Source organism: Stegodyphus dumicola, chromosome X1 (assembly GCF_044657685.1).
Source record: "Stegodyphus dumicola isolate Sdum_Otavi_A_Nest chromosome X1, ASM4465768v1".
NCBI classification, from domain to species: domain Eukaryota; kingdom Metazoa; phylum Arthropoda; class Arachnida; order Araneae; family Eresidae; genus Stegodyphus; species Stegodyphus dumicola.
Genome location: NC_140780.1, coordinates 67,551,971 through 67,572,117, shown reverse-complemented (window position 1 = coordinate 67,572,117; position 20,147 = coordinate 67,551,971). Strand labels below are relative to the sequence as shown.

Here is a 20,147-nt window from a genome sequence, read left to right as displayed (position 1 = left end):
AACAATCATACATTGGATGTTTAGAAGAAGATCCGTTTAAGTAAAAAAGATTAGCCTCATCGCACAACATCATCATGGGTTCTCAATCTTATCCCAACAGCCATGTGATCATTGTTTTTTTCAAACGTCAGGCCAAAGTATTCCTTTTAAAACATTTTCTGTTCTTCCTGGGTGGGGGATTACGTACCGAGAATGTATTTTCCACAAACCCCACGGATTAGAACAGAAATATATTATAATCATCACGCCATCGTGGTTTTCGAAAGCCAAAACAATTCCTCATGAAACAACATCTTTTCTTCCTGGTTGTGGGATGAGGTAGAGATGTTGCATCGTCAACAACCCACACTGATCTGAACAGAAATGTGGAATGTTTTTATAGATATAAGAAATTAACTGAAAGTGAAAGTAAAAATGAAATCGTGTTGGCTGGAAATATTTCTTGGCTGTCGAATGGGAAAAAATTTCCAAAGCTTAAAAAAAAAAAAAAAAAAAAAAAGAAAAAAAGAACTCTTCCTTTTTTTCTATTAATTTGATGTCTTCACTTTGTTTACTTTGGAATGGAGAAACCCAAAGACCATGACTCATCCTTTCTAAAACATATAATTCCTAGAATGAGTCATGGTCTATTTCTAGAAACAGTGAGACAACATTCCCACACAAAAGGGGAGTAGGGTTAATTTTTATCATGTCTAGAAGACATGATAAAAATTAACAAAAAGTTTTTTTTTTTTTTTTTTTTACATCTCAGATTTTTTTTTCTGAGCTCTGAAAATTTTTTCCCAGTCGGCAACCAAGTCAAAATTTTCCAGCCAAGATGATTTGGCTTTTACTTTCACTTTCAACGCTTTTCTATAAAAGTATTCCACGTTTTCTATTCAGAACCGTGCGGGCTACCCAAGGTGCAGCATGCTTTTTCTCTCTCTATCTCATCTGGACCCAGGACCACTCTTCTAGAAAGAGCTTCTGTGAACACAAGCTTTTTTCCAATTTTTGACGTCTCACAGAATAGAAATCATTCCTCCGTTTAGGGGAAAATGTTTCCCATTTGAAAAGCTAGGGCCCCTCGTTTGGATTTCATCAGCAACCGTTTATCAGGGTCTAGCGAAATTGGATGATCCATCCATGGATCAGAATTTCCCATCCGAAGTTTTTATGCATCAAGATTTCAACATGGTTTAAGAAAAATCCTTCAATCCTATTTGAAAGGAGATGACATGATATTGAAAGACATTTTCCCATGACGGACATTGAAAGACATTTTCCCATGACGAAATCTCTCTATCCCACACCTTCTTCTAAAGTGAAGTTAAAGAGATTTTTCATACCGGGTTTTCAATTTTCACCTCAAATCATACCGTTGACGACGTGTGACACACAAACCATGACATAAATTTCAGTTTCCATGACAGCTAACACGCTTGAGCTTTAAAAATGTATGAAAGAATTTATTTTTAATCCATTTCAGCGATTGAGTGGGCTGGGAAACATTTTCTTAGAGCTCAGGGAATGTGTGTCTAGGTTGAATGCACAGCACACACGGATGGGAAGTCGAAACTCGAGTGGCTTAAATAAATATACGAAATTTGGGTCATCAAGTGGACTAGGAAAAATTCTCAGAGCTCTGGAAATAATTCTGAGTTCAAGCATCGGACTTGAGAACAGAAATATATTACAATCATCATGTCATCGTTGTTTTCGAAAGCCAAAAGAATTCCTCATGAAAGAACATCTTTTTTTCCTGGTTGTGGGATGGAGTAGAGTTGCTGCATCTTGAACAACCCACACTGATCTGTACAGAAATATGAAATGTTTTTATAGATATAAGAAATGAACTGACAGTGAAAGTAAAAATGAAATTGTATTGGCTGGAAATATTTCTTGGCTGTTGAATGGGAAAAATATTTTCAGAGCTGAAAAAAAAAAATCTTCCTTTTTTTCTATTAAATTGATGTCTTCAGTTTGTTTACTTTGGAATGGAGAAACCCAAAGACCATGACTCATCCTTTCTAAAACATATAATTCCTAGAATGATAGAATGAGTCATGGTCTATTTTTAGAAAGAGTGAGACAACATTCCCAGACAAAAAGAGAAGGGAGTTAATTTTTATCATGTCTAGAAGACATGATAAAAATTAACAAAAAAATTTTTTTTTTTTTTACATCTCAAAATTTTTTTCTGAGCTCTGAAAAATTTTCCCAGTCGGCAACCAAGTGAAAAATTTCCAATCGGCTTTTACTTTCACTTTCAACTCTTTTCTATAAAAGCATTCCACGTTTTCTGTTCAAAACCGTGCGGGCTCTCCATAGTGCAACATGCTTTTTCTCTCTCTACCTCATCTGCAGCTAGGATGTTTTTCCTTCTTCAAGAAGTGGAATTCTTTGGGAATACCTTACAATTTCACGAGCTAGCTGTTTCTTATATTTCGAGGAGATTTCAATGAAATTGTTTATAGATGTCACCTATTGCAGATGGGGAAAAAGTCTATACTGGATCGCTGGAGACATCTCATCCAGATAGATCACGTTATATTTTTTCCCACACCTAAATAAATTGGACATGAGCCATCCTTTTGTTTTCTCATCCAACAAAGATAGACACTGCAGACCGTTTTGGGTTTTCACTCTTCGCGAAACGAGACGAGCCGCAGCCACACTTTGCGTTTTCTATGAGCGCAATAATGGATTACGTGAGCAGCCATTTTGTTTCCCATCTCACCCAGATAGGTCATGTTGTATTTTGTTTCATGCACCTAGCCAATTTTGGACATGAGCCATCCTTTTGTTTTTTTTTTCCATCGAACCAAGATGGACTCTGGAGACAATTTTGTTTCTCAACGGAAAAGTAAATTTTCTGAATGGGTGCCGATGTTCGAATACTTTTGTGACCGACTGTACTTTACATTTAATTATAATTTTTTTGATATATATATACATATTTACGTTTAGTAGCATTACCGATTGCAATAAAAAGGGAGGTGCACATCTAGATGTTATAACGGACCCATATACAAAATTTCAACGTTCTATAACTAATCGTTTTTGAGTTATACAAAATGCATACATACGTACTTGCACATCACGAAAAAAATCCCTTTCAAGTATCAACTTAGAGTCATAATCATTAGTCATAAGTATCAGCTTAGAGTAAATGGGATTAGGGTTGATCTTTACAATATGGTAACTGGTAGTTTGGCGACATTTTGGAGGCGATAAAGGTTACTACCTGGCACTTTGGTAATAATGTGAGCAGTACTCAGTTCCGATTACGCATTATTTTGTGTGAGGGAAATGAGAGATCATGGGATATGTCATGTGATATTAATGGACGAATTACGGTTCTTTAATCGGAAAAGGGGGGAAATCGGGAAAAAATCTGGAAATTTTGTATTTGGCTTTATTCTGTGTTGTGTGAAACAGTGTTCGTGAATTTTTGGATCCCATGGCCGTAACTAAAGTGAATTCGAAATGGGTATTTATGTATGTATTAATTTAATGTATGTGCTCATTTATATTTTAAGTAGTGTTTTTGAATTTAATTATATTTTAATTAAATGATAGTTATTTTGTGAATTTTATGTTTGTAGGAATTTGGTATACGTTTTAGTTGAAGTAAACGTGCATGGAAATAATTTAAATATCTGACAATAAGTATTTGTAATGGTTGCGGTATGAATTCGTTGGTGACGTATATAATGTAATAGATGATTTAGAGGTAAAAGATTTTGGATATTTTATTTATTTTATATGTGGAAATGTTCATTACTTTTTCGCGATCAGGTAATTTCATATATGTTCTTTTTACCGGGTTTAAAGATTGAGAAAATTGTCATGTATTTTCGTGAAATTTTTCTAATTTATGAGAAAAAAGCAGTGTACATGGATATAGTGAAGAGTGTGCGCAATGCCATTTTTGTGCAATTCTGGGATGTTTTTTTAAGTAAAAATAAGTCGGCGTGTACATGGTTTATGTGTATGTGTTATTTTGAAAAACGCGTAAGGAGTATGGTATTGTGCACTTTTTCCCAATTTTGCAATGAATATTTGTCATGATTAAGCAGTTTAGATAAAATTTCTAGCATAAGTGTAATTCGGTTAGTAGATTGTTGGAAGAATTGTTCAGTAGATAAAAAGAAAAGAAACATGTCTTTACTTCGTGAAGACAAAATGGCGGAGGGAAAAAAAATAGAGGGTTGCTGTAGGAGAGTTGGTCGCCAAATTTTCGCCAAAAAACGCCAAGTTACCATAATGTAAAAATCAACCGGGATTACATTTAACAATAAGTTTTTTTTTGAAAAAAAAAAAAGAGAGAGTCCTTCATTGTGTTCGTACGTACATACGTCACCCCAAAAAATAATTCACATGGATTCCGTAATCGTCAAAAACGGATATTTCCGTTAAAATATGATACCCAAAGTTTTCTCGATTACAATAATTACTACCATTTTATTTGATACAAGGAAGTAAAGAACCTATATAAACCTACATATTCTTATATAAACAATACCTAAGTGCAGTATATAAATATTTCAAATCAATAAAATCTCACTATGGCACGTTCAAGAAAAAAAAATAAATAAATAATCATCTAAATTTTCAAATTACAAACATAAATAGAAATAGTTAAAAGCAAATACAAAATAACGCTTCCCGCTATCAGAATTGCTCACCTTCTTAAATATCAACACCTAAACTAAATAGTATTTCAACTAAAACACATAATGTAAACAAGAATTTGCCCGATGCCCAAAAAAATTCAAAATTATCTATGAAAAATATGAGCACATTGTAACGCAACCGCATCATTCGCATTCGCATAGAAACCGCATCATTCGTATTCGCACAGAAATCGCATCATTCGTATTCGTAAAACAACCGCATCGTTCGTACTCGAACAAACCCCATCGTACGACAGATGCGAGTAACGAAATGAATTTGTGAGTACCGAATCGGTACTTCGAGTCAACCGATGTACCCGTTACTCAGTAACGAATACATGCGGTTTGCTCCAGCTCTACCGCTCACCACGCCCAAACAATCTCCTACCCCTCTCCCTCTCTTTGAATTGGGACGCCATTTTGGGAAAAAGCGGACGACTCCATCTTTGAAAAACTGCATTAGATATGTTTTGGCTTGCTGTATTTAAGTCGGGGTGGAATCCAGTCAGCTATGCATGTTCTTTTCCTCGGTGAAATATTGCTGTCATTTCGTTGAAAGTGACCTGGTAATATTTCAGGATAAACCCTCGTACGTTGGGCTAAGCTGTCACCTCTCATGCATGAGAGTACCTAGGTAAAGAACTTAAAATAAGAAACGTTTCTTACGTTAAAATTCTGATTGAAATACTTCTTTTAAGTTATGTGACATAAATTTCCAAAATGTCACTAATTGTGTGTGTGTGAATTAAGGTAGTTTAATATATAACACCTGCTTCAAAAATAACAGTAAAGTTTATTTTGTTTATTTGTCATTTAAAATTACCGGCTTATTGTCTTTCGGTGCCATCTTTATACCATCGCCGAAATTATTTACTCTTCTTGAAGATCATTATCCCATTTATTCTGTGTATCCGTAATAACTGTATAATTTGTTTTTCTTTCATTGTTCATGTTGTAACCATACATTAAAAACACCATTCGCTTACTGTACTTCGTAGTATAAGGAAAATCATTTGCTTTTCTATCGACTGCAGTCATGATTTTAGTAACAATGTAGCACATTGCTGGAATTTAAAACAAAGAAGGCTACTTTTGAAGTTCTATATATATAGAAACAATATTAGATATTTCTCTTTGTGTATAATTATTCTTTAATTTCAAAGTAGTTAAAATCTAATGATTCCTTTTTCCCCCCCTCTTGGCCTCTTCTAGTGTAATTTGTCATCATTTTTGTGCACTCTTGGATTGCAGAACATGATATCATGAAAGAAAAAGAACGGAGAAATAGTGCAGAGCAAAAAGACATCTGTGGCTGGTAATTCTTGTTTTATATTAACTTTATTTTCACTAGAAATGCTTGAGTGTTATAATTTGTAGGTCACTCTTCACATGTTGCTTTATATCGGAGTTTTACTACTTATTTATTTTACGTGAACGCTTCACATTATGTTTTAATGTTTAGGGTAGCATTTATGCATTAATTTCTTAGGTTTTGAATTCCATATTGAAGTGTCTGAATTGGTTCTTTCTTTATATTGTATTGTAATATTCGTAGTGAGGTTGAACTGTTAATCACACTATAATTATCAGAAGTCTGAGATTTGTTAGAGTTCTGTTGCTTCTTAGTGGTTTCAAAATTACTGCTGTAGTGTAATTTTTTCCCAAGTGGCCTCCTTTCGCATTACTATAAAATTATGAGGGTACACTTTTAGGTTTTAGAAACTATTTATTTACAATCTTAGAATGTATAATCACAGAGAACTGAAATACCAGCATAGTTCTATTTTTCAAATCTGTATCCAAAGTGTTGCCAATTACAAGTTACTAAATATTAAATGTTACCATTTACAAATTATTAAATATTACATCTTCCGTTTTTTTAAAGAGTTCAAAAGTTTTAATAGTCTAAAATCAGTCCAAATACCTGGCCGGCTTTCTAATCAGTCTCCCACTTCTAGTTCTTAGCTCACCGTTCCTTGTTTCTGAGTTAGCAGAGTTTGGTAGTTGATCTTCTAAACTTTGCCCTTGAGAATATCTGGAATCATATCCTTTTACATCTGTTTTCTGTGTATTAACTCCTTGTTCTGTTCTTCTGATATTCTCATCAACAGCTGAACTGTTTTCTCTAATATCTTTTCTATTTCTTCTCAATACTGATCCACCTGATCTAAGTATATATGATCTAGGCGTCTTATGCACTTCTTCTACAACTGCTGGTTTCCAGCGATTATCGTGATATATCCGAACACAATCTCCTTTATTTAGTGATGGTAATGTTTTTGTATGACGATCATAATATGACTTCTGTTGAGTTCTTTCTTGGTTGATTTTTTCTTTTACATTTCTCACAACTTGAGGTTTAAGTAATTCTTCAGATGTAGGAAGAATTGTTCTTGTTCTACTCATAAGTCGTTGAGCTGGTGATCCTAGCATCTCATTTGTTGGAGTGTTCCTATGAGCTAACAAAACTAAATAAGGATCAGCATGATCTGCTTGAGCTTTCTTTAACAATTTCTTCGCCGTTTGTACTGAACGCTCTGCTAATCCGTTCGACTGTTGATGGTATGAACTGCTTGTTATATGTTTAAATTGGTATTTCTTTGCAAATTCTGAAAATTCTTTACTTGCAAACTGAGGTCCATTATCAGATATCACTATCAATGGTATACCGTATCTTGCAAAATGAGATTTCATGTAACTGATCACTGTGTGACTTCGAGTATCCGGTAGTTTGGAGATTTCAAAAAAGTTGGAATAGTAATCTACAATTAATAAATATACATCTTTGTTAATCTCAAATAAATCTGTCGCAACTAAGGTAAATTGGGAATTTCATGTGGTATCATAGGCTCTCTTATGTTTTTGTTCTGGTATTCATTACATATAGAACATTTTGAAATTTTATCTTCTATCTGCTTGTTCATAAGTGGCCAAAACAAAACATCTCTAGCTCTTTTCTTACATTTTTCTATACCAAAATGACCCTCATGAATTAAATTTAACATTTCCTTTTGCATAGATAAAGGAATAATAACCCTCCTCCTTTGAAAAATAAGTCATTTTCCATTGTCAACTCTATCTACAATTAATAATTACCCTTCCTCCTTTGAAAAATAAGTCATTTTCCATTGTCAACTCTATCTATAATTAATAAATATATCCCAAATACTTTGACTTGAGGTTCTACCTGATGTTTCATTTCTGGCCAGCCTTTCAGAATATATTTCTTTAAGCACTGTAGTGTAGCATCACATTCACTTTCTTTCTTCAATGCATAAATTTTGTCATCAGATGCTGGAGTCAGTGTACAAATTTCTGTATCTTCATCATTATCTTCTGTTGTATTCAAATTTGGTCTACTCAAAGTGTCTGCTATTAATAAGTCTTTCCCCTTTTTGTATTGTACATCTAGATCATATTTTTGTAAATTTAACAGCATTCTTTGCAATCGCTGTGGTGCTTTAAAAAGAGGTTTCTTAGTTATGCTTTCTAATGGTCGATGATCAGTTTCAACTGTAATACGTTTGCCATATATATATTGATGAAATTTAGAACATCCAAAAGTAATAGCTAAAAGCTCTTTTTCTATCTGAGCATAATTTTTCTGACTTTTTGTTAGAGCTCTGGAAGCATAAGCAATTGGTTGGTTTTCTTGTAGTAAAACAGCACCTAATCCTTCAGAACTTGCATCTACTGAAAGAGTTACATCCTTATTAACATCGTAGAATTTTAATACGGGTGCTTTTGCAATCAATTCTTTAAGTGTTTCGAAAGCTTTTGATGCTTTTCAGTCCAGTGCCAGAGGACATATTTCTCAAGTAACTGTCTTAATGGTGCAGTAATAGTACTTAAGTTAGGAATAAATTTGGCTAAATAATTAATCATTCCCAAAAATCTTTGTAGCGAAGGCACATCTGTAGGTTCTGGCATTTTAACAATTGCTTCCACTTTAGAAAAATCAGGTTTTAGTCCATTTTCACTTAACTCGTGCCCTATATAATTCACACGATTAACTTTTATTTTACATTTAGCCTTATTGAACTTCAAATTATTTTCTCGTGCTCTCTGGAGTACTTTTTGAAGTCGTAGCTCATGTTCCTTTTCATTAGATCCCCATATTAAGATATCATGTATAATACATTCAACACCTTCTAGACCTTCTATTATTTGGCTTAATTTTCTTTGGCAAATTTCTGGAGCTGAACATATGCCAAAAGGTAATCTTTTAAATTTGTATCTGCCAAAAGGTGTATTGAATGTACACAAATTACTACTTTCTTCGTCAAGCTGGATTTGCCAAAAAGCACTATTAGCATCTAAAACAGGAAATATTTTTGCGTTAGGCATTCTAGTGACAACTTCGTCAATGGTTAACATCGGATAATGTTCTCGTTTTATAGCTTTATTTAAATCTCTAGGATCTAAACATATTCTTATTTTGTTCGGTTTGACAACTGTGACCATTGAATTTACCCATTCAGTTGGTTCTCTTACTTCCTCAAAACCATTTAAATTTTCCATTCTTTGTAATTCTTTCTTAACTTTATCACATATAGCTATGGGTATTTTTCTTGGAGGATGAATGACTGTGTTACATCTTGTTTTAACTGGATTTTATATTCTCTATTCAAACAACCTAAGCCTTCAAATACATCTTTGTATTCCTCCAATAAGTCTTCAGTGTAAACAGACATTACTTTCTGAATCAAACCTAGTTGCAAACATGATTTTAATCCTGATATAGAAGGTACTTCTTTGTCAATAACTTGGAATTCCACAACATAATTATTTTTTCCATATTGGCAGTTAAGTACTACTTTTCCTAAAGTATCCATTTTATTCCCAGAGAATGTAACTAATCTTTTAATTTCAGACTTCTGTATCGGAACATTTAGCAATTTCACTTTGGTTTTAGAAATAACATTGCACATTGCTCCAGTATCTAACTGCAAATTTAGTTTACTTTTATTTACATTAACGTCAACAGTCCATTTCTCTTCCTTGTTATCTGAATTAAGGTTTAATGTGCCAACATAAAATTCTAACTCTTCCTCAGAGTCATGATTTATTAATTTAATTTGTCTATCTTTTTTGTTTACCTTGACTGCTTCATTTTTTATTATATTGGTTTTACACTGACTCGCGAAATGATTTGCCTTTTTACATTTATGACAGATTTTTCCATATGCTGGACACATTCGATACTCATGAGATGTTCCACATTTAGAACAAATTTTTGTCTTTTGTTTATCGGTATTTACCTCTTTGTAAGTATTCTTATAATGTTTACTTAGTTTCTTTTTCACTAAGTTTACAGCAGTTTCCTCATCTTTTATGATTTTCATTTGATGTGCACTTATTTCAGCAGATCTGCATATATCAAGAGCTTTTTCTAATGTTAATTCTGTTTCATATAACAATCTTGCTCTCACTATATCATCTTTAATACCACAAACAATTTTATCCTTTATTAAACTATCCGTTAATTGTGCAAACTCGCATGTTCTAGCTTTATTTCGAAGGTCAGTTACGTATTCATCTATGGTTTCTGACGCGGTTTGATTTCTAGTAAAGAATAAATGTCTTTCATATGTAATATTTTTCTTAGGAATACAATATTCCGTAAATTTTGTTTTAATTTCACTTAATTTAATTTCTTTACCCTCTTCTATAGGAAATGTATTATATATTTCAAGACCACAAATTCCTATTACATGAAGAAAAGTATTAACTCTTACCTTCTCTTCTTTATTATGTAATTCGCTAGCTACTTCATATATTTCAAATGATTGCAGCCATCTCTGCCAATTCCAAGCTAGATTTCCATCAAATTTCATCGGCTCTGGTGGTTTTAAACTTTCCATTTTGAAAGCAAAACACTCCTGACACCATATAAAATTATGAGGGTACACTTTTAGCTTTTAGAAACTATTTATTTACAATCTTAGAATGTATAATCACAGAGAACTGCAATACCAGCATAGTTCTATTTTTCAAATCTGTATCCAAAGTGTTGTTAATTACAAGTTACTAAATATTAAATGTTACCATTTACAAATTATTAAATATTACAATTACGAGGAGGAGGCTAAGCATTTTCCTCTCTGTCTGGCCTAATATTTTCCTTGCCTAATGTGGTCTTCTCTTCCCAACAGGTAAGTGTAATTGCACTTTCTGTGTATAAACCAATTTTGTTTCAGTTTTTTCCGAATTTAGATTCTCTCTATGAAGGGCTGTTTCTCTTAAAACCATTGAAAGTTAAATGTTGAACAAAAAAGAAATGTAAATAAAAATTTAATGAGTACTCGTAATGAAAGTTAGTGGGGCCAAATTGTCTTCTGTTAAGGCTGCTCAAAATGTGTTTTTATTAGTTGTTTTAAGCATACTTTATTATATTTTTCCCTTAATCTCAACTATTTTGGCATATTGTGAAGTTTTATGAACCTATTTGCGAAGATATATTTAAAATTGATTCCACAAATAAAAATTCGTTTTGAAATAAAATCAGAGATGTTTTATTATTATCGAAGTAAAATTCTGCAGATTAACTTTCAACTTTGTTTTGCAAAGCACTCTGAAAGTTTCTTTTGGACTTCTTTCCGTTCTCTTGGCAAATGCATGACAGAATTATTTTTTGAGAAAGCTGATGTCTTTTGCTTATAAGAATGATTGATGCAACTGTATGCGTGTCGCTGTAAAGAGCACATGTTTCCCAGTGTCCTGTTTCTTCCTTAATTGGGTCATTCTCCGCTAGATCAGACATTGCTTTTGTGTTATTTAACAATTCCTTCATCTTATCTTCAGTTAAAAGCTCTTCTTCATAATGAGCGCTTTTATTATCAAGGAGTTTTATAAGACCCCAATTCTTCTTTTGTAATTTTCTGATTCATTGTTTGAATTCTCTGTCTTCCATATGTGAAAATTCTTTGGCATCGTTTCCTTTTGATATTTGTAAGAATTTTAGGACTTCATTTTCAGTCGATGGAAATTGTTTAACGTAGCAGATAAATTCTTTCCGGTATTGATGGATGAATGTAGCACCACGTATGAATGAAATTCTAGCAGTGGACAAATTAAATGGGATCCTTTAAGGTACTGCTATACGCGAAATCACGCTTTACAATTCTGCGCTGAGCAAGTACCTGCCGTATTAAAAATGATAGACTACGAAATATGACTTGAAGAATTGTATGAGTTATTTGGAATGCAGATTGGGAGTTTAGTCGTGATAGGTAAACAGTCTATACAGATGACCGGAAATAATAAAAATTTAGATGGGTGTACTATAAAGTATTTTACTCCTGGACCATGGATTAGTCATAAACAGTACTTGTGTAAAAACAGATTAAAGTATATGAATTCCCTGTTTAAGAAAGGAATTTCTCTATGACAGTATGCAGTCTGTATCGTAGCTGGAATCGCGAGGTGTTGTGTCTTCAGGGAAACAAAATCTGTTATTCTGTAATTTTTCCTGAAAATGTGTGTTTAAATTTTGTTACCTAGGTAACCTATTTTTAACTCTTTCTATATGAAAATGAAACCAAATACAGACAAAGAAATAAAATTGCATTCCTTCCCTTGGTGCAGTTATTAACAACTTTAACTTAATGGGAGCCAATTTTAAGTTTATAAAATTTTGGCTAGCTGCAATTATATATTGCACTTTTAATATATCAGTTATAAGTGCATTACATAAAGTATAAAAATGTGTGGTATAATATCTTAAATAAAAGGTATACTCTTTGTATTATTTACAAAAAAATTCAGCAAGATGAAAATTAAATACAGGGAAATCATATTTTAATGTGAAATTTAACATTGCATTTCTTCTGAGAGTTTTTTTTTTCTCCCTCTGGTACAGGCGATGTTATTGCTAAATCCATGCAGTCGTCCGGATGTTTGTTTGTTATTCTCTATCTGAACATTGATTTTAACAAGTTTGTTGTTGAAAATCCTCTTTCACATTTTTAAGTAGATCGAAAGCAGGAATTTATCTTTTTAAAAGTTTAACAGTTTATGATTTTTCTGATCTAGGACTATTCAAATGGCTTTTTGTGATATTCTTCATCTTAATTTGGATGAAAACCAATTATTTCTATTTCTAGATCAGTAGAATTGTTAACATATTTGCAATCTTTTACCATTTTTTATAAATACTAGTCTTATGTAATGGGTTTGAAGTGAATGTAGTAGTTGGCCTAATTTTAAATACACTCAAAACATCTAATTTAGAAACTAATTTAAGCTCGATGAGATTTTCCAAATGTTTGTTTCAGTTTTCTTGCATTTCACGCTTTAGTTCTCCAGATTTTCAAAGTGGCAAAACGACATTGCATTATGGTAAAAATGTATATTCCTTATATTTGTGTAATATTTTTACAAAATTAATTTTGATTTAAAATGAATTTAAAATAACCTTAAATTCAAACACTTTAGTTCTCTTCCCTGCTCAAGTTTAAGATATTAGTTATTATGTCTGTAAGAATGACTAAATCGTAGAACCAATTATGGTCAATAATTTCTTGATGAGTTTCGTTTCCGGATTCTAGATTTTTAAAATTCTTCTATCAAACTTTTGTAACAGAAGCTGGGATGGTACCCAGGCAGCCAGACAGAATGTCCCTTCCCTGAGTGAAAATTTCTATCATTTCACTGAAAGTGACATTATAATATTCCAGAATAAACCCTCGTGACGCTAATAAATATATGTAGATTTTTTTTAATGTTGATATAATGCGTGTTTGGTTCTTACAATATTTTGAGCTATTATGTTATTAATTCTGTATGTGAGTTAAGACAGTTTAATATAGAACACCTGCTTCAAGCCTAAAAGTAAAGTATTTGAATTGTGTTTTACCTTTCGTGTGTTTTGAGACGTGCGTTCTATTCTACAATTTACGGAATTTCTCGGTACTGGACATCTCACATAGCTGACAAAATTTCATTCCTATGTTTCGGTTTCATAGTACAATAAGTTGAGCATCCCTCCATTAGTATATGACTTTGATTCCTTCGAAACAAAAAAAGAGTATCTTAGTTTTGTTGAATTTTTGGTCAAAATTTTAGTATATAGGTAATTGCAATAGCTCATTCATGAAACTTTATTTAAATTTTTTGCAACATTTCAAAATGGTATATCATTCAATGGCATTTGATGTGTTTTGGCTTGCTGTATTAAAGCTGGGCTCGAACTCGGGCAGCTAGACAATATGTTCTTTCCCTGAGTGAAATATTGCTATAATTGCATTAAAGTGATGTGGTAATATTACAGGATAATTTCTTGTACATTGGACTAAGCTGTCCTCTCTCATGGATGAGTGTACCTAAGTAAAGAACTTAAAATTAGAAACGTTTCTTGCGTTAAAATTCTGAATGAAATATTTATTTTATGGTTTATGACTTTTGTTTGCAAGATGTTTTTCGAAATCTGTTTTTAGAATGGTGTTTTTGAGCCCTTTCTAAAAAAAAAAAAAAAAAAAAAAGCTATAAAAGTATATATGTATAGCTCTTTTAATGTCAATATATTGCGAGTTTGATTCTTACTCTTTTTTTGATCTGTTATGTCGCTAATTCTGTGTGTGAATTAAGATAGTTTAATATATAACACCTGCTCAAAAATAACAGTAAAGTTTATTTTGTTTATTTGTCATTTGAAATTACCCGCTTATTGTCTTTCGGAGCCATCTTTCTACCAGCGCTGAAATTATTTAATTTTCTCGAAGATTATTATCTCTTTTATTCTGTGTATCCATAATAACTGTATAATTTTTTTTTCTTTCATTCTTCATGTTGTACCCATACATTAAAAACCTCTTTCGCTTACTGTACTTCTGTCGTATTAGGAAAATCATTTGCTTTTCTATCGACTGCAGTCATGATTTTAGTAACAATGTAGAACATTGCTGGAATTTAAAACAAAGAAGGCTACTTTTGAAGTTTTATAAATTAAGAAACCATATTAGATATTTCTCTTTGTGTATAATTATTCTTTAATTTCAAGGTAGTTAAAATCTAATGATTCCTTCCCTCTCCCCTTGGCCTCTTCTAGTGTAATTTGTCATCATTTTTGTGCACTCTTGGATTGCAGAACATTATATCATGAAAGAAAAAGAACGAAGATGAAAAGAACGGAGAAATAGTGCAGAGCAAAAAGACATCTGTGGCTGGTAATTCTTGTTTTATATTAACTTTACTTTCACTAGAAATGCTTGAATGTTATAATTTGTAGTTCCCTTTTCACATGTTGCTTTATATTCGATTTTTACTAGTTATTTATTTTATGTGAACGCTTCACATTATGTTTTAATGTTTAGGGTAGCATTTATGCATTAATTTCTTAGGTTTTGAATTCCATATTGAAGTGTTTGATTTGGTGCTTTCTTTATATTGTATTTTAATATTCGATGTGAGGTTGAACTGTTAATCACACTATAATTATCAGAAGTCTGAGATTTGTTAGAGTTCTCTTGCTTCATAGTGGTTTCAAAATTACTGCTGTAATGTAATTTTTTCCCAAGTGGCCTCCTTTCGCATTACGAGGAGGAGGCTATGAATTTTCCTCTCTGTCTGGCCTAATATTTTCCTTGTCCAACGGTGTCTTCTCTTCCCAACAGGTCAGTGTAATTGCACTGCCTGTGTATAAACCAATTTTTTTTCAGTTTTTTCCGAATTTAGAGTCTCTATATCAACTGCTGTTTCTCTTAAAACCAATGAAAGTTAAATGTTGAACAAAAAAAGAAATGTAAATAAAAATTTATTTAGGAAGTTATTTGGCTTAATTTTAAACACACTTATACATCTAATTGAGAAACTAATTTAAGCTCGATGAGATTTTCCAAATGTTTGTTTCAGTTTTCTTTTATTTCGCGCTTTAGTTCTCCACATTTTCAAAGTGACAAATCGTAGATTACATTATAGTAAAAATGTATATTCCTTCAATTTGTGTAATATTTTCACAAAATTAATTTTGTTTTAAAATGAGTTTATACCCTTTACCCCGTTCAGTACAGGCGTGTGATCATATGTGCATCAGCAGCGAACATTACCTCAAGGCCGGGTATGTTATATTTGAATCGCCATTTAATTCACTGTATCGACCGGGTGTACCACATTTGGCTTTTTAGCCGCTAGATGTAGCTGTATGCCTGTTATGGGGAAATATATGGAAAGTTAAGTATGGTTACCTTCATTCCTATGCAATGATTTTTATTTTTGGTATTTTGTTTCCGAATGCGAGTGAGATTTGTGGGTGGGTGTTGAGCAATGTAAGGTCTCTTAAACAGGCTCTCCCTGCATTGAGGTACCATTTTTATTTTTGGGATATAGTGAGGTAGAGGTTCTATCATTAGAGTATTTTTTTATTATTATTACTCTGATATTTTCCCTCCCTTGGTTTTATTTATTTTATTACTCTTAGATTTTTGGTGCTTTGTGATGAATATTTTTAATCCTCAGCGAAACATACAGGGGTTGGACAAAAATATGGAAACACCTTTAAAAAAACATGTTTCTTTGCTTAATATGGTGTAGGAAACTCGTTGGCATCAAAAACAGCTTGCAGTCTTCTCGGAATGGATAAATACAGTTCCTGTATGTTTGCCAAGGGAATATTATACCATTCTTCCTGCAAAACGGTGGCAAGTTCAGATAACGATGTTGGCGGTGGATAACGAGAACGCACTTTCCGTTCCAATGTAGACCACAAAGGTTTGATAATATTCAGGTCTGGTGACTGTGATGGCCAGGGGAGATGGGACAACTCATCCTCGTGCTCAGAAAACCAGTTCTGGACAATGTGAGCTGTGTGAACAGGGGCTTTGTCGTCTTGGAAGACACCATCACCATCGGGAAACAAAGTTTGTACCATGGAATGAACTTGATCGGCCAAAATGTTCACATAAGTCTTGGCAGTCATGTGCCCTAACACAGTTATCATGGGGCTAGCAGAGAACCACGATATGGCTGCCCAAACCATAACAGAACCCTGCCATGTTTCGCTCTTGGCAACAAGCAGTCTGTATTATAGGATTGAGATGGCGTTCTTCAAACGTAAACTCGGCCAGAAGTGGGAAACAATGTGAAAGAAGACTCGTCAGACCATATTACTCGCTTCCATTGCTCTATAGTCCAGGCTTTATGACTTAAACACCACCTTTTCATGTTATGGGCATTAGCATCACCGATGAGTGGCTTCTCAATTGCTGCACGGCCAGCAATTCCCTGTTTATGAAGCTCCCTTCTAATTGTTTTGGTACTCACAGGGTTCGGTAACACAACATTCATTTCAGCAGTAACTTTTGCAGCTGTGGTCTTATTTTTTGTCACAATTGCCCTTAATGATCGTCTGTCACGATCACTCAGGACACACTTTCGTCTGCGCTGTGATTTAGCAGATGATGTTTTTCAGCTTTTCAAATATGCGGAATAAATCTTCGATACAGTACCTCTTGAAACACTAAACACCTCGGCTACCTTGCTTACAGAAGCACCTACCATACGTGCTCCAACAATTTCCCATGTTCGAAGTCTGTTAACTCTGACATAATGCAATGACAACCTCACATAACAGTATTCCGACAACAACTGAACTGTTTAGCACATTTACGAAGTTGTATAGGTGGCGTCAGTAGTCAAAAACGCCAGCGCCACCTACATATTTCATTAAAATCGATCTTTCTTTTCAAACATGCATTTCACAAGGTGTTTCCATATTTTTGTCCATCCACTGTATATCTTTTTTTAATGGCAAACGAAAGCAATCTAAACTAAATGTGTAGAATATACACAATCACTAAGTGCTGAGTAATGTAATGGGTCATTTTATATAAACAAATGAATGTAGAATTTATTTTCGTAATATGAGGAGAGCACGGATATTGCATTATTAAAAGCTTTATTTTACTAATAAGAAATATATAAAAGTAATAAAGGTAAGTCAAGTAAAAATTAATATTGCAGGTGATGTCATGATAGTTAAACTCAGTCCACAGGATTCATGTAATGATGAACATTTCAGTCCTATACACACGCAACATCCACAGCTATTTTAGATAATATGATCAGCTTGGCTACATGGAACTTAAACATCAAAGGAAATCATCTGTTTCCACCAACTCTTGGAGAATTTACAAGCCATCTGATTGCCTCCGCTCGTCCCCCCGTCTGGACGCTATCTCGCATTGGTCTCGACTGCTCCGCACTGTGCTAAGCTGGGATGACGTCACCTCCCTAGGTATTCTAAGTCAGCATTGGTCGTCGATGATTTCTACATGAATATGTTCTGGATGCTCTGGAATACTTTTAATTTAATTTATTAATTTGTCTTATTTTTATTATCGGTTATAGTGAAGTAGATGTTCAATTATTAAAGACTTTTTTATTACTCTTTGAGTTTTCCGGCATTGAGAGGAATATTTTGTATCGCTTAGTGAAAGTTTTTTTAATAGCGATATGAAAGCTCTATCTGACCGTATAACATATACAAATGCTAAATGAGTCAAATTTGCTGAGTAAAATATCAGCAGATATTATATTCCTGTGACTAATGCATGGTTGGACTTTATGTACACCTATGTTTCAAAGAATATCATACACTGTCTCATTTTGAAACATTGCTTACTTTTCGTTGTTTGCTCGTTGAATTTTTATGAAACATGGTTTTAATATTTTTTAATTGTGTGTTGTGTTAAATAAAATTTGCGATTGTTTGGATATTTTTCCATGTATATTTATTTGTGGGAAAAGGGCAAAATTATATTATTTTAGGAGTATTTTATAAAATCTTTAAGGAAAATATAATAACAAAGGTTTAGAATTAATTGTGAGGACTACCTGAATGTTCTTCTCATAATGTAACTAAAATTAGAAGGCGAATTTCATTTATCCTTTTTTTTTTTTTTTTTTTTTTTTTTTTTTTTTAAGTTAGGCTTAGCATAGTAAATTGCCCATCGTGAACGGGTTAATTCAAAGACTTTAGTTCTCCCCCTTCCTTGAAGTTTAAGATTTAGTTATTATGTCTGTAAGAATGGCTAAATCATAGAACCAGGTATGTTCAATAATTTCTTTGTAAGTTTCTTTCCTGGAATTTTAAAATTCTACTATGAAACTTATGTTACAGAAGCTGGGATGGAACACGGGCAGCCAGAGAGAATGTCCCTTCCCTGAGTGAAATGTTTCTATCATTTCTTTGAAAGTGACCTTATAATATTTCAGTATCAATCCTCGTACACTAATAAATGTATATAGATTTTTTTAATGTTAATACAGTCAAAAGTCGTTAATCCAGAATGATCTATAATCCGGACCTCAAAGCTACAAACTTTCTGCGCATGTGTTGTGCGTACGGCAACGCAGTTGATAAACAGACGGCGCGCAATGAACTGTAAGTTGATCTGTCAGCACTATCCTTATCTTCAGGGCAGATGTTTTTATTTTATTCGGCTTATAATGTAGATTTCATCTCGATGTACTCAGTCTTTGATATGATTTAAATCAAATTCCTCGTCATTATAAATATCACGAATACAAATCAAATAGTTTTCTGGTTCCAATTTTCTACTTTCGACTATGCGTAATGTATGCTTTACGCATGCGTGCGTTGAAAGAAATGTTTAATAAAGTAAACAAATAAATATTAAGCTTTTTTTTTTTTTTTTTTTTTTTTTTTTGTAAATTTTGATACCCTTTAGATCATAATTGCTCTTTATTTCATAAATTACGGTTTCATATTTTTCATTTTATAATTTCTGCATGCCATCTTACCAGATTTAAACTGATGATCTATAATCCGTAAAAATCGATAATTCGGAATCGCCGAAGTCCCGACGAGTCCGGATTAAAGACTTTTGACTTTATAATGCATGTTTGATTCTTACAATATTTTGAGCTATTATATCACTAATTCTGTATGTGAATTAAGACAGTTTAATATAGAACACCTGCTTCCAGGCTAAAAGTAAAGTATTTGAATTATGTTTTACCTGTCGTCTGTTTTCAGACGCAGGTTCTATTCTACAATATATAGAATTTCTAGGTATTGGACATCTCAGATAGCTGACATAATTTCATTCTTATGTTTAGGTTTTATAGTACAATAAGTTGAGCATCCCTATATTAGTATATGACTTTTGTTCATTGGAAAGAAAAGGGAGTATCTTTGTTTTCTTGAATTTTTGGTCAAGGTTTTAGTATGTAGGTAATTGCAATAGCTCTTCCACAAAATTGCATTTAAAATTTTTGCAACATTTTAAAATGCTGTATCATTCAATTGTATTTGATGTGTTTTGGCTTTCTGTATTAAAGCTGGGCTGAAACCCGGGCAGCTAGACAACATGTTCTTTCCCTGAGTAAAAATTAATTCTGTTAAAAATACATTTATGTCATTAAATGAAGAGGTTAGATGAAATATTCAAATCGTCTAGCTTCTACATTTAGTTTGACAGTAAAAAGTCTGAAAATAATATTAATACTTTGGTGAAAAATATCTTTATT

The 20,147-nt window shown here is 32.9% G+C and overlaps 2 long non-coding RNA genes across 4 annotated transcripts in view; one reads left to right on the top strand and one right to left on the bottom strand.

Annotated features, from left to right (window-relative positions):
• The window catches only part of LOC146993172 (uncharacterized), an 880,419-nt gene that overhangs the window by 719,062 nt on the left and 141,210 nt on the right, over positions 1-20,147 (top strand). For 2 of the 3 annotated variants that reach the window (XR_015038634.1, XR_015038636.1), the window contains 2 exons: positions 5,871-5,973; positions 14,707-14,824. This is a non-coding gene — a long non-coding RNA (uncharacterized LOC146993172). The remainder of the gene's footprint in view (positions 1-5,870; positions 5,974-14,706; positions 14,825-20,147) is intronic. The other variant, XR_015038635.1, reaches the window with a different exon arrangement.
• The window catches only part of LOC146993174 (uncharacterized), a 382,674-nt gene that overhangs the window by 301,524 nt on the left and 61,003 nt on the right, over positions 1-20,147 (bottom strand). The window lies entirely within an intron of this gene.